The 16196-nt window shown below is 39.2% G+C and overlaps 1 long non-coding RNA gene across 1 annotated transcript; it reads left to right on the top strand.

Moving 5' to 3' along the window:
• The first annotated feature begins 10841 nt into the window (after positions 1-10841).
• LOC144288310 (uncharacterized) lies at positions 10842-15774 on the top strand. The gene is made up of 3 exons (XR_013356268.1): positions 10842-10923; positions 12620-12821; positions 13699-15774. It is a non-coding gene; the product is annotated as an uncharacterized LOC144288310 (long non-coding RNA).
• Positions 15775-16196: the final 422 nt, after the last annotated feature.

Here is a 16196-nt window from a genome sequence, read left to right as displayed (position 1 = left end):
GCAGCAGTAACATTTAATACTTCCTACCTCAAGTCACAATAGTTTTTTGGGAAACAATACAGCCCAATGAGCTCATTCAAGTGGGTCTCTTTATGTTGCAACGGGGGAGGGAAAGCAAATGAGTCAAAGCCCCGGGTGTTACAACAACACTTCGAGGCAAACTGAAGAGGGATCTGCTTTACTGAACTTTCACGTGTCTTCTTGGGAAAAGATTGGCATTCAGAAGGCACAAACCTCCTAGGGATCCCCAGTCCTGAACCATCCACGGGTAACGACCTTATTACAATCATCAGCACTAATGCCTGGAACCTGCTAGAGGATTTGTACCCATGCACTCATTTGGGGCAGTTGGAGTTCAGTCGACAGCCTGCAGTAACATAACTGTTTTAATATGCCAAAATATGCTTCGACGGGGAGACAATATTACAGGTCAGTGTTATTTGCACAATTCACGGGTGTAAAACACCAGGAGCTATTTGATTCACAAATGTAATTCCTTTTATTCCCTATCATTTTGTTATAAACCTTGAGGATTATCCTATGGTTTTCTCAATATTCCAGAAGTGAGAATACAGAAGCTCTTCTAGTGTACACAGTAAGTCAGTGGGAAGACCAAAAAATGCATCCCTGAGTGCATCCATGCTCCACTAGAAAAAGTTCCTCCCTCTCTAGGAAGCACTTCATTTTCTTTTCTTTCTACCTTTATTTGGGAGTAAGGGTGTGGCGAACACAGTCAGAGGGGGGTACACTTCTGTTATCACTGTCGACCCAGGAATCATAAGAATTAAAGGCCGTTCTTTTTTAAAACTCTAGTCTGTTTGACTCCAAACTTGAAAGTTCGTGTGTGTGTGTGTGTGTGTGTGTGTTCATTTCTTTTTAATTTAGGAAAGAGGGGAAAACAAGTCACACCTGGACAGAGCCTTCTCTCTCCTGCCAAGTTTCAACTCATATTGCGTTTTTATGACTGTGTTATTACAAATCCCAGAAATAAGACTAATAGCACCTTCTTAGAGCAGAGCTCGCAGGTGCTGGTGTAATAAGATACATTTGCATTCCCTGTTTTTATGAATAAAAGAGAAGGTGAGACTAGGGGAGTTTGTTGACCTTATTGCCCTGGTATGTGTGTTAAGCATACAAAGATACAAAGAAATATTAAATTAAGAACTCAGAAAGAATTGATTCAAATGACAGCCTCGCACATTACGGAGGTTTTGCATTTAATAAACTCCTGATCTCCCTGGGGTGAAGCAATTGATTCAAATAGTTTGTTGTCACATTTTTTAAAATGTAGGTAATTCCATTTTCAAAAACAAATTTAACAGAAGATGCTGTTTACAAAATCACAGTGCTGTTTTTAAACCACTCGCTCCAAGATGGTGTGACACAACTACACAGGACGTGCTGGGGAAAGGGTTAAGCTTTTCTGACTTTCAGATACAATGAAATTATGACAGGAAGAAAATTGTGCCATTTTAGCATGAAAATGCTTGTACAAATACTGTCGTTCCTTCCTTCTTACTTTCTTTATAATGCCTCAGCGATAGCTAAGATGACAGACATTTGACAGGTATCTGTAAGCATACGGCCCAGGCAGCTCATTAAAGTTTTTCTTTCTATGCATCAGCTTTCACAAAGGCAAAAACCCATTAGCATTGACTATTTTGCAGATTAGAAGAATTAAGGGCTTCAAACGTTGGCTTATACCAAGCAATGTCATTTGTGAAGTGATGTTTGCTTTATTATTTCCCTTTCTCTCCCTCTGAAACCAGACTGACATGACTTTAGCTCAACGTAGGGCGTAATGTGCAAACCAAAGGACTGGCTCATCGATGAAAAGAAACACATTCCCTTTTATACATGACTGGAATGGCAAAAAGGGGAGACTTTACATGTACTATTTAGGCTCATTAGAGGACTGATTATGATAGTTCTCTGGTGTAATCTTTAATCGACTTTGACACTAGATTTGCCCCGTTACAAATCCTGTCATGCAAATTAAGTCATTTGTGTTGTTTGATATGGAAAGATCTGCTATGAAATGAAAGATTAGCTCACAGATGAGGCACGAGAGACCGCTGCCCTCGTGCACTGTGCAACTGATTACAGGGATGAGAGCGTCCGTTTCTCCACTGCTGTTAACATTTAGGAAAGGAGATTAAATTAACATGACTTTAGGTCCTCCCGCATGAAGATATTCAAAAGAGACGTTCATGTCTTCATAGCTGTTATTCGCAGACTCTACCAAACAGGTGCTCTGAAGGCAGAGCCCTACTGTCTAGTTGTTTTAACCTGTTCTCCATCGGCTGGCGTTGGACTTGTGTACGTTCAGGAGGAAATTCCTCTTCTCTACAGGTGACTGTACTGCTGTTGACTGACTAATGGGCAGCGTGACAAACCAGGTGGGAGCTCCGGTTGCTTCCTCAAACCCAAATTTCGTTTGGGCCCCCAACTCCCCTCCCACCTTCTGTTTGAAATGCTGCAGGGCCCTACCCTCGGGTTTTTGACCTAACTGATTGTAAAGTGGAGAAGGTAGTGACCTGTAAGACTTTAAGGAGAGTTTTTTACAAGAAGGTTCGTGAGAAAAAAAAAGAAGTCTTGTAAATGAAATGATAACATGAACACTAATGCATTAATGACTTCAGAAGCTGGACTCTTAGGTTTTCTATGATCCAGTTTAGCTTTGCTAGGTACCTTTGGCCCTGAAAATACAAAGTAAATATTAGCAAGAGGTAAGGAGAAGAAACGGGATTTAATGAAAACGGCTTCATCCTATATCACAGAGAACACTACTTTGGGGCTTTTTTTTTTCCTTCAAAAATCCCTTCAGACTTATAACAATAAGTTCACCATATTCAGGTCCAAATCTGACATGGCTGGAAAGCAGACTTCTACCTAGTGAAGAGTGATCCATGTGAGTTGAAAGTAGGCCTTAAGAATGGTTGACATGGGCAGCCCCGGTGGCTCAGCGGGTTGGTGCCTGCCTTGGGCCCAGGTGTGATCCTGGAGACCCAGGATCGAGTCCCATGTCGGGCTCCCGGCATGGAGCCTGCTTCTCCCTCTGCCTGTGTCTCGGCCTCTCTCTCTCTCTCTCTCTCTCTCTCTCTGTGTGTCTCTCATAAATAAATAAAATCTTAAAAAAAAAAAAAAAAAGAATGGTTGACATGAAAGGGGCATCTGGGTGGCTCGGTTGGTTAAGCAGCTGACTCTTGATTGCAGCTCAGATCATGATCTCAGGGTCCTGGGGTGGAGCCCCACATAGGCCTCTGTACTTAGTGGGGAGTCTGCTTGTCTCTCCCCCCCACCCCTCCCCTGGCTTGCACTCTCAGTCTCTCAAATAAATAAACAAATCTTAAAAAAAAAAAAAAAAGAATGGTTGACATGAAGGAAATCATAAGTGACATTATCCTGATGGAGACAGAGAAGCTTTAAAAATAAAGAGTTTGATTTTCTGTGCATAGTGGTCATTTAGCATTACTCTATTCAAAGACCAGGGGTAAAACCTGAACTGGTTCTTTCTCCTACGCTACTTCTGCCAAAATGGACCAAGAAGCTTATTTTTCCTGAGACTACTTTAGGACATTTAAAGAAAGGGCCACTTTCCTATATATGCTGATAGTTTTGTGATTGTCATTTATGAGGAATTATTTTAGGTTAAATCAGATCTTTGGGAGTAGGAAAGTAGCTATATAAATGAAAAGTTTTTAAAAATTAAATGTTAAAACCTTAGCTATGTTAAGTGTTGGGCCTCAGTTTAAATTTTTTTTTAGGGATCCCTCGGTAGCTCAGCAGTTTAGGACCTACCTTCGGCCCAGGGCGTGATCCTGGAAACCTGGGATTGAGTCCCACGTCAGGTTCCCAGCATGGAGCCTGCTTCTCCCTCTGCCACATCTCTGAATCTCATAAATAAATAAAATCTTTTAAAATAAATAAATGAATAAATAAATAAATAAATAAATAAATAAATTTTTAAAGTGCCACACATTTGAAATAGAAATTAAAAGTTACAAAGTTACTAAGCATAATTTTGCTTTATTGAAAATTATAACAACAAAAAAGTGCTACAATCAAGAGGGCTCAAAGCAAATGTAATCCTTACCTTCAGTTATTTTTTTTTAAGATTTTATTTATTTATTCATGAGAGACACTCAGAGGCAGAGACATAGGCAGAGGGAGAAGCAGGCTCCTCTCAAGGAGCCTAATGCAGGACTCAATCCCAGGACCCCGGGTCACAACCTGAGCCAAAGGCAGTTGCTCAACCACTGAGCTACCCAGGTGCCCCCAGTTATTTCTTACTTATAATCTATGGCTTCTATCCTATTTCTTTTTACAAAGAGTTTGTTAAAAAAAAAAAAAAAAGGCAACAAAATATGTTTATAGAGTTGCCATGAGCTGAAAGGTCAAATGCAGTACAGCAGTCAGCTGACTGGAAAGTATGTAGGTGCTGTGTTTCAGGCACAGGATAAATATTCTGTCTAATTCAAGGGCTGTCATGGAAGGTACTTTTGATTGAATACTAATGTAAATAGTCATTTAAAATTCCTTTTAAATGATCATAACACAAGTTAGAGTGGCCTCCAGCAGCTTCATCCGTGTGTCTTCTTTTGGAACATTTTTAATAGGCATGCTTTGTCTTTTGAATGAGTCACACACCTCTGTTTTGATTAACTTTGATCAAATTTGGAGATTTAGTTTCCCTTGCAGCTAGGTAGAGAATTAGCCATTTAGGTATCAGCAAGGAATTTTAATGAATGAATAGCATGTAGGTTTTCCTTGACAATACCCAGGCGGAGTTTTGTCTGCGATAGAATTTAAAGATTTGAGGAAGTGTTACTATTTCCCATACTCACCTTACCAAGGTGTAGGAAATAGCCACAAGTATTTTCATTCCCTTGATATTCATGAAAGACTTAGGCCTATATTTTTTAAGGATTTTATTTTTAAGTAATCTCTCCACCCAATGTGGGGCTCAAACTCACAACCCTAAGATCAAGGCACGTGCTCCACTGACTAAGCCAGCCAGGAGCCCCCAGGCATATTTTGAGAAATGTGAATTTGTATGAAATCATAAAAGTACAGAGGGACAGATCCTTAAAAAAACAGATAAATGAAGGAAAAGTAAAATGAGTTCTGCACAATAAAAAGATGAAAAATCTGTAAGTAAAAAAAAAAATGATTAAATACTGTTGCTTTTGTTACTACTGCCCTGACATTTATGTGACTGAGAATTGCTGCAGTTTATGCCCAATGTTTCACTTGTCAGTCTTAATCCTTGCTATTAGGGTAGTATTTTTAATTTAATTTTATTGCACAGTAAGCTAAGTACTTGCTATTCCTCAACTATCCTTGGGTTGGGGACCTAGACTCACACACTTATTGTTGGGGGGGCCACTGATGGGCAGTATCAAAGGGCGTGCTGGTACTTTCAGACAGGGCAGTGCTTCTCAAATGAAGCCTGCATTAGAATCACCAGCAGGTGGGATGTCTGGGTGGTTCAATTGGTTGAGCATCTGACTCATTATTTCAGTTCAAGTCATGATCTCATGGGTCCTAGGATAGAGCCCCACCTCGGGCTCCATGCTCAGCAGGAAGTCTGCTTGAGATTCTCTTCCTCTCCTTCTGCCCCTCCCCACCCCATAAGTAAACCTTAAAAAAAATCCCTGGGAGGGCTTGTTAAAACATACATTTTGAGGCCCACATGCAAATTTTCTCATTCAGTTGTGGGGAGTGAAATTTTGCATTTCTAGTAAGTTGGTTGATGCTGATGATACTGGTCCAGGGACCACATTTTGTAAGCCATTGAGATAGGGTATCAGAGATTACTGAGAGCATCCCATGTAGATTTCTACATGGGAAGATGTCTAAGCCCAAAAGAGAAAAGAGAAATCAATTGCCAACTGATTTCCTTTAATGTTCTCTTTCTTTCTTTTCCTTTTAATGGAGGCAATATCCAATTTTAGTTCTCAGAAAATATTTTTCCATTTTTATTGATATTCTGGTATATTTTTCCATAGAAGAAAAATACAATATCTAGGATATCATAAGTCCTTAATAAATATTTTTGACTGTGTTTTGACACATAATGTTTTTAATACATAGGATTATGTGGTGTTGATGATTAAGGAAATTTCAAACACTTAATCTCCATCATTTTGTGGCAAAATACATTTTGAGTTCTGTTGGACATCACAACATCTGAAGATATGATAGTGGTGGTGGTGGTGGTGATGGGCTCTCAGCTTCCAGAAATAGCAAATGAGATGTCACTGTGAGGGAAAAAGTCAGGAGCTAGCATACCTCGATTGGAATCTTGTCTCAGTGATACACCTTTGTGGGGCTTTGGGGATATCACTCTAACTAACTTTTTTAAATGAGAAAATGGATTTCTCATTGGTAAGATGGAGTAAAAATAGTATCTCTGAGTTTAGTGAAGTTACTGAGTGTGAAGAGCTTACTAATAATAAATGTTAGGTGCCTGGCACAGTTAAGTATTCTAAAATGTTGACTGCTATTAAAATGATAATGATACATATGCCAGAAACTTGTAAGAATACACTTTTATAGCCGATAAATGTCCTTGAATTTTTAAGCTTAAATACAGGAAGTGTCCCAAACTCATTTCTATAGAGAGAGCAGCCCTACTGACATTTTAGAAGTGCACCTCCAGCTATCATACACCTGTCATTCTGTCCTTGTCACTATTTCCAGCCTGGGCTTAAATTCCCCTTCTACCTTTATCCCTAAAAATTCTGATATCCACATTAATGCCCCCTCAAATGCCCTTGATTCCTGTTCTTTGATTTTCCAAGATTTGACAAGTATAGCCATCCACCACCAGCAGTAAATCTTTTGTTTTGCTGTTCTTCATGTCCAAAATTCAAAACTTCAAATCCTAAAATGTTACCGTCTGACCTCTGATACTTCTAAATCCCCCACACTCCTGTCTTCCCTCGTTGCTTTCGTTGTGACCCTCCTCTGACCATATTACTCTACTTGTTTGTTTGTTGGGTTGCTTATTTTTCTGTACTTCAATGTGGTAGGCCCTGAGTGAAGCACTAGAGGTAGAGAGACAAAAACAGTTTGCCTTCAAGGGGCTCTTGACCTACTGAGGAAGATAGTCTACTAAACCAACAAGGATGAGATGATGTGAGAAGGATTGTGGTGGAGGTATGTACTGGCTACTCAGAAACTTATGATGCTTGGGTCTTAGAGACAAGTAGGATAGGCCATATATGGATGTAGAGAAAAGGCGTAAGAGTTAAGGAGAAGTATAAGTGTCACTGGCATGGAAATCTAGGAGTATTTTGAATGCTTAAGGAAACTTCAAGTAGTTATATGTGACTTCAACATAAAGTTCAGGTGGGAGATGCTTAGAGAAAGAAATGTGGGCCTAGTAATTAGAGGCCAGATCATGGAGGTGCTTGTGTGCTTCACCGAGGAGACATAGGATCTAATTTGCTAGATCGTATCACAGTTAGAAAGAACACTCCAACCTCAAGACTGGTTGCAAGGACACCATTTAGGTGCCATTGCACATGCCCAGGCAGGAAACGGTAAGAATCTGAACCAAAGCAGAGCCTGACCCACATGCTGGGTTTCCCTACTCTCTTCCCACACTGAACTCTGCCATCAATCATGCCAGTCCTGATTTTGCTAAGCCTTTTGAAAGTCCTTAAAATATACATATCCTTTGAGTCAATAATTTTACATCTTGGGATTTAACTAAGCGAAGTCCTCAAAGATAGATGTATAAAAATGAAATATGAACATAAAAATATTTATAAATAGCCTAGTTGTCCACTAATAGAAGATTAATTAAGTATATTTCAATACAATATTCAGTGACATCTGAAGCAACTACTAAAATGATCATGCAACTGACTTTAAAACCCTAATCCCCAAATAGTAAACATGACTTTTAGAGCCTAAACCCCCAATAGTAAACTGAGTTAATTTGCAAGGATTCTCAAACCAACTTTCTTCTCAGCACCTGGTTTTTTTCTCTCATAAGTTGATTCTCCACTCCCTTGAGATCTCAATGTCAGGATATTGGCATTGGTCTGAAGACATCTCTTGTCATCTTAATTTTCCTACTGTAGTTTTCCTGAAAGTTTGCCTTATTTGGAAGACTTACTTTAGGAGTACTAAGCCACCAATCTCCTCCTAGGCTTGGAGTAGCCTGGGCCATTTCTTCCATGTGTTAATTAATTAATGTAAAGGCAAGAGTTTTAATTTTGTCCCTGCAGCTGGCCAGACTTGTGGTTATGGTCTATGGCCTAATGGAAGTATTTTCTAGTACATTTAATCAATCATTGACTTGAGATGAAACACCAAGACTAAACTATACTGCTCACTTATTCACTCAGTTGACAAAATTTTATTGAAGAACATTCTGGGCATGGCACTATAAGGTGGGATGGGGAGGAACCAAATAGGTTTTTATGGCCTAGATCCTGTTCTTTAGGAGTTTGTGGTCATGTTGAAAGGAGCTCCATAAAAGTACACATAAGAGGAATGTCAATAAGCTAGGGGATAAAACAACAGGAGCAACTTGAATAACAGTAAATAACATTTGTATAGACTATTTGACAGTGTACAATTTATATTTGACATACATTAGAGTGCTCTTGTAAAGCAGGTATCACCAAATCCATAAACATATGGATTCCTCAGGAGAGAAGGAAAGCACCTGGGGAGTCATCAGTCCAAGAAGGAGCAAGGAGCATTTGAATTGGAATGTGAAGGAGGATAGGACTCAAATAGGTATATAGGGAAAAACGCCATTCTGGTGGGCTGCAGATTGGCCCAGAGCTCCCAGCTTGTGAAGAAAGGGATGCTGAGGGTGAGGAATTAGGAGATTGGGGGTAACAGAATGTGGGAATGTAGCAGATTGTGGAGTTCTTGAAGGCCAAGTTAAGAAATTTATGAATAAGGGTATATCATGTTAAAAGTAATCGTTTTAGAAGAATAATCTCACAATGGAAGGTAAAAGGGACAGATGTGGGAACTAGAAGGGACATCAGATATACAGCATTGAGATTCTAAGCACCTGAATTATGACACTTATCTATTCCTGTTTAAGAAGCCATCCAAAATTATTATTTCTTCTGGATTATAAGTAGACTGGAATCAACTGGGAAGTCCTCTCTTGAGATTGCTCAGAGAATTATAGGCATCTGTTTGCCAGGGCTGAAGTCATCTAAAGGCTTAACTAAGCTGGACATTCAAAGTGGTTCACTATCAGGGCTGCCAACTGATGCCAACTGTCATCTGGGAACTTAGCTTGACTGGAGCACCTTCAGATGGCCTCTTCATATGGCTTGGGCTTCTCCCAGAGTGGCAGCTGGACTCTTCTAAGAGCTACATGGCTTCTTATGGCCTATTCAAAAGCCCTACCATGATGCTTCTGTTGAAATCTGCCTAGATTCAAGGAGAGGGGTATTGGACTCTATCTCTCAATGGAAAGATTGTCCAAGAATTTGTAGGCATATTTAATTTGCCACAGTCATGAAAATGGAAAGTAGGCATTACTTGGAAGTAACTTGCTTGTCAAATGTAGAGAAGGGTTGGGCTAAGATCACTAAAAGATTTTCTACCTGATTATCAGGGAGAAGAGTTCTCATATCACCTGTTCTTGCCTTAGCTTGGTGCCTTCTCAATGTGTTGTAAGTGCTGCTTCTTTGCCTCTGTCCACCTCTGTGCTCTAAGGATTGGAACAGAATTATTTTTCTTCGAATTTCCAGCCCCCAATTCAGATCTTTGCATATAATAGGCACTCAAAAAATATTAGGTAAACAAATGTATGGATGAGTCATTTCAGGGAGTAGGGTAAGGCAGGAGGAATGGCCGGTTTGGAAAGGAAAGGTAATCTTTAATGTTAAATATATTAAAGTTTAGGAGAGCAGAGATACCTGAAAATCACCCACCATTGCTGAAAATATAGAACTAGGGTTCAGAGAGGTGAAAGTAATGACACAGATTTCCCTGTACAAAGCTGCTTATGGTCAGGCTCTACAATTCTCCTAAGGATAGATGTAGAAGAAGCATATGGAGGTAGAGACGTAGCCAACAACTATTATTCCAGAAATGGGAGAAAGAATACAGTCAAAGGATGGTGGATTCCTATCTCCAAAGGTGAGGAGGGTTTTAATGATCAAGATCATAATACATGTGAAAAGCCAATTTTTATCACCTTTGCTTTTGGAATCTTGAATCTTCCCAAGTGTTCATATACTTTGATTTAGGAATATTGGGAGATTTTCCCAAAGAAATCATTCAAACAGTCTAAGAATTATATAACTAAAGAATTTCCTTACAGAATTACCTATAATAAAAAGTCATATTGGGGCACCTGGGTGGCTCAGTCAGTTATAGCAGTCAACTCTTGGTTTCCACTCAGGTCATGATCTGGGGTCGTGAGATCCAGTCCCACATAGGGCTCTGTGCTCAACACTGAGTCTGCTCTGGATTCTTTCCCCCTCCCTCTCCCTTTGCTCCTCCCACTGATCATATGCCCTCTGTCACTAAAATAAATAAATAAATAAATAAATAAATAAATAAATAAATAAATAAATAAATAAATAGCATTTTTTTTTTTAAGGCATATTCTCTCCAGAGAAGTCAAGAAAGTTAAAGAGCAAGAAAAGACGAGTGGATGTAGAATCCTGGCAGATTAAAAAGTCAATTTTTTAACTAAGATTTTCATCAAAAATATTTAGTCTGGAACTTTCTTTTTTCCATATTATTCAAAATATTGTTAAATGTCATCTCATGTATACAGAAATTTAATATGTCTTGGGTGTAGTGTCTTCACATCATCTCTCACTTTGTGCCCTTTGGATTTTAGGATTTCAAGGTTAAAAGGAATTCTAGATCAATGAGTAGAAATCCCCAAATCCTTGTTTCTGCTTTTTCACCTAAACTCAGGTGAGTTATTTAGCTTTGATGGAACTTAGTCTTTTATCCATAATATGATGAGAGGCTCTAGAAATGTAAGTCCTTTGCAGATCTAAAATTCTTTAACTCTGTAGTTCTGAAGTCAAAAGTTTGAAGTCTCCTGTTGATATTTATATAGTTAGAGGAAGAAAAACTTCCCAAAAATGTAGCCTTGGTAGACTGATTGATCAGTCATAAGCGTTGGATTCAGCTCCTCTTTGGGATGATCATAAGTGAAAGACTATTGATAATAAACATGAGGTCTTATTTAGCACCGCTGATAAAAACCAACCTTTTTGGTTCTGGCACTGACCTAGGTGCCACTACACCTAGGTAGTCCAGGATCCACTCTTCAAACAGGTGGGCTGAGAACTTTATTTTTAGAGGGTTTTGACTACCTGGCCAGTATTTCAAACTTCCAAGAAAAATACCACAATGCCAAGAACAACGTATAGAAACATTTACCAACTATATAGAGTGATGAATAAGTTATAAATAATAATAAAGCATATTACCAAAGAAGAGTTATTCCTCACTTTCTAGAAAATGCTAGACTATATGAACGTTTAGACAACAGAATGTCAGCATCTTTGAAAAGCAAGTGTTTATTACCCAAGAAACCATGAAAGTCTTGAAAAGACGTGGCTCAGAGCCATCTCAGAAATAAATATACACAGATACATACTTAAAGGCAAAATACATGTTTGGAAAATTAAGATACTCCAGGTTACTGTAGTAGTGCAGACAAAATGGAGTGTCATGAATCAAATCTGCCTTGGACTCAGTTTAATATAAAATCTTAGGGGAAAAAATTGATACATAGTGGGTTTTTTTTTAAGATTTTACTTATTCATTTGAGAGAGAAAGCACAAGTAGGGGGGGAAGTGCAGAAAGAGAAGGAGAAGCAGACTCGCCCCTGGGCAGGGAGCCCACCACAGGGTTCAATCCTAGGACTCCAGGACCATGACCCAAGCCAAAAGCAGCCGCTTAACTGACTGAGCCACACAAGTACCCCTGATACATAGTTGAAATTGCACTTTCGTATAATTCTGTAATGATGATGATAATCATGGTATGACAATAAGTACAGTTGCAAAAGTTGAGGAGACCTAGCATAGAGGTCTAGTATTTCACTCCTGGAACATAACAAATATTTGTGTATATATATATATATATATTATATATATATATACACACACATACATATATATATTCATACACATATTACACATGTGTATATTCATACACATTATATATACATACAAACATAAATATATATATATACACACAAAAAAAAGGTATTTGAAAGAATAAACCACCAAGGTGATTTAGTCTATCTGGCATTCAATAAACTACATAGGCATACTTAGGGCAAACTAGACCTTAGAATATGTCGATATTTTTGAGACATTTGGAAGAAATGTATACAGTTTAAAAGATTTGACTGGATTAAAATAGCATAATTTAATAAAAATTCAACTTAAAGAATAAATACAATGTAAATTAAGTATATTATCCATAGAAAGTTTAAAAACTATAAAAAAACTATTGCCTGAGTAGAATAAATATTAAGTATAAGTCACAAATATAAAACACCGTCAGTAAAATCAAATGGTTCTCCTTATGTACTACGTGTAATGTTCAGGTCTGTGTTCACTGATATTATTTCATTCAATTCCTGTAACAGTCTTTTGGAGCAGGGACAAGTAGCCTTATTTTCAAATGAGAAAACTGAGCCTTAGACGCTTGCCCCTAACGACATAGCTGAAGCCATCACTTGAACTTGATGTCTGTCTAGTTCCAAGGCTCATGACTGAACTACTGTGCCCCTCAAAGAGCATGGAATAAACACCAACAAATAGAAATTGTGGAGACAGGGACTTGTAATGGTGAGCTGCTTTTATTTGTTCGAGTGGATATCATCAAGTATAATTGAATCATCTTTCATAAAGAAATGAGTATGATCTAAAGAAAATCATGCACATAGTATGCCTCATTTACTACACAAAATAAGCTTTCATGGGTAGTGAATGAAGATAAATCCTCATGGTAAGGAATTGTGCCTGGTAATAATTTCCAGATGCAATATATTACATCAACTGTAGTTTATATAAATGCAGGGTATTAAGAGTCCATATTTCTCATGTTTTGTTACTCAGTACTTAGAGTTATAAATAGATGATTCTGAAAGGTACATTTAGTGGAAAATGCAGGCTGGTGATCCAGTAGCTGCTATATACCTTTTGGACAAATGGATTTTTCTAAAGGACCTGCTAAAGTGGGTCCACTGCTTTTTGAAGTTATCCCCTCTTTTCATACTGGCACATTATTATTTGCAGTTACTTTGTGTTTACAAGTCATAGGTGGCTCTTGCCCCTTCACTCTGCATCTGATCTGAATTCTGTATCCACTTCCCACCCTGGGACCCTGGCTTCCTCCTCCAGGCAAGAGGTATGTGCCAGGGGAAGGAGCACAGGGAGATATGAGATAAGCATTTTGCACCAAAGCCTCCTTCAAATCTCCCCTATAAATCTATAGGATTTCCCCCAGAAAGAATGCCAAAAAGAGTATGAGAGAAGGGAGAAAAATGGGCAGCCATAGCATCCCAAGAAGAGCATCCAGAATTTTAAAATTATCTGCAGAGCACCAACTTTTTGGTTTCCACAAATAAATTAACATGGAAAGGATAATGAAGGATTAGAGTCGTTATATGCCCCTTTAAAAAAAATATATGACTTGCATTGTCTTTGTCTCCTTTCTTCACAGCATATCCTTCTGCCTTGTGACTTGGTGATCAGCTGAAAAACACAGACAGGAGGCTTTTCATATGGGGTGACTCATTACCAACAGAGAGAGCCCATCCTGCTGCTCTCAGCCTCCTTAGCATTGCAAACTAGGCTGCCTATGGCTGTGGGCTCTGACCGTGACCCAACTCAGAAGCCTGCACATCCCATGTCTCCTATTTCCTCCCTCCTCCCTAGCAAACATTTCTAGATTCCTCCCTAACACTGGGTCAGAAGCTCCTCCATTTGAGAAGTCTGGAGGGAAACTTCCTTCTAATTTGGAAACCCCAGTCCTATAGGTCCAGTGGCTCTAAGCTTTGCTGCTGAGTCTCCAAGGAAACCATTGCTATTTGTGACTGTTTGGAGCTCAAGAAGTAATTCTTACCTGCTCTGGCAAGACTGACAGTGTCATGACAGCTTCAAGAGGCTGTCGTTTCCATAACGAGAGATTCTGTAAATCGATTATTAATGAAGCGCTGCCATATTTTAAGTGACTCTCTTCTTTGAGGGAGCGTGTTTATATTTAATTATTGAAATGTGAGCTGTGCAATGGCACAGTAGCACAAAAGTCAGCTATTATCCCCCCCAAATGGTTCAAAAATCAATCTTCATTCCAAAACCCATAATAAAAAAATAAAAAAATTGCAATTTATTGAGAAAAACTAAAGACATACTCTGTCAGAAAAGCTATCATTAGTTGTGCTAAAACTAATATGTACACATTTTTAAAGAGAGATGCGCGTAATTATGCAAAAGAATTTTAAGTACTTAGTGAATGGAGGACCCACTGAATTGTCACTATCATTGGTAGTTTGACATTTGCCCTGCTTCTGCCTGTCACACCAACCGTGGAGGCAGCTGTTATTAGAGATGTGTATGAATAGTAATAAAAAAAAATTTATCCGGGGTTACCATGCTTCCATGCTTTCTTGAGTGTGAGCAGCTTGCGCTAACAAAGTTTTGACCTCTTCTGGCCCCAAGACTTTTCCTATAGGGCTGCTTCTGAAATTCTGTGAGTAAGGAAGGGCCTTGAGTAGAGGATGAGAGAGTAGGGTGACAGGAGAACCTTCTCAGTTGACAATAATAGTCCCCGAATTTGTATGTACAAGGGCTGGGGCAGCGATCTCAATGGAAGGTGAGCATCACATGGCATTTTACCTAAAGGTGAGAAAACTGTCTCTATCAAAGAAAGATGGGTGCTGTCAAAGCCTATGAGAACGCAAACCCTTCTTCCCAACCCACCCGCCATGCCATCACAGGTTCTTCACACTTGGTTCTGAGATTTGAGGAGAATGGCAGGGCTCCTGGAGTCTAAGTGGTATGTGACGTGATTGGATCTGTGTTTTAGAAAGAAGAGCAGGAGGAGACATACCACTCTTGTCCAAGGAAGAAAGAATAATGGCTCAAACTCAGTTCTTTTTTCCTTTTTTTAAAGATTTTATTTATTTATTCATGAGAGACACAGAGACAGAGAGAGGCAGAGACACAGGCAGAGGGAGAAGCAGGCTCCATGCAGTGAGCCTGATGGGGGTCTCCAGGATCACTCCCTGGGCTGAAGGTGGCGCTAAACTACTGGGCCACCAGGGCTGCCCTTAAACTCAGTTCTAGTGGGATCAGGAGGGTGAAGGTTACAGCAGTACTCACAACTGTCATTTACTATGAGAGACCTTTTAAATGCCTGATTTTATTTATTCTTCTGAACACTACTTGGTGATAATATAATCATGCCCATTCTAAAGAGTCTTACAGATGTGAAGTTAGTGATGCAAGTAATATAGCTGTTAGATGATAGAGCCGCAAACTGAGGTATGCTTTAGTTTTTTTTTTTTAAGATTTTATTGATTTATGAGAGAGAGAGATGTTTGTACATTGGAAGCAACTGGGTGACTTATAAGAAGTATAGCTGCCCTCATGCCACAGTCACGAAGCTGGGGAAAATTCAGGGCAAATTGTTCGAGTCATGTTTGAAGGGATCAAGGGCTTAAAGCCAAGAAGTCTAGATAGAAATAGGAAACTGAGGTATAGAACTGAAATAGCTTGAGAAGAGAGTTGATTAAATAAGTGGTCAAGAGGACAGTAGGCAAAGGGCAGCCAGGTTAGAGGAATCCAGAGTCAGGTGCCCACAGTAACTACTGGTGCCACTAAGTCAACATATAGATCAATTTGAGAAAGTTTGCTATCTAACAAGCATTAAGTCTTCCACTCCATTGAGAATTATTATTATTATTATTTTAAAGATTTTATTTATCCACTCATGAGAGACACACAGAGAGAGAGAGAGAGGCAGAGACACAGGCAGAGGGAGAAGCAAGCTCCATGCAGGGAGCCCAATGTGGGACTCATCCTGGGACTCCAGAATCACAACCCAAGCTGAAGACAGGCGCTAAACCACTGAGCCACCCAGGGATCCCTCCATTGAGAATTATTGAGGTGAGTCACTTCCCTTGTTGCTTTCAAGATTCTTTTTCTCCTTTGGTTTTT

Source organism: Canis aureus, chromosome 18 (genome assembly GCF_053574225.1).
Source record: "Canis aureus isolate CA01 chromosome 18, VMU_Caureus_v.1.0, whole genome shotgun sequence".
Lineage (NCBI taxonomy): Eukaryota > Metazoa > Chordata > Mammalia > Carnivora > Canidae > Canis > Canis aureus.
This window is presented reverse-complemented; position numbering and strand designations above follow the sequence as displayed.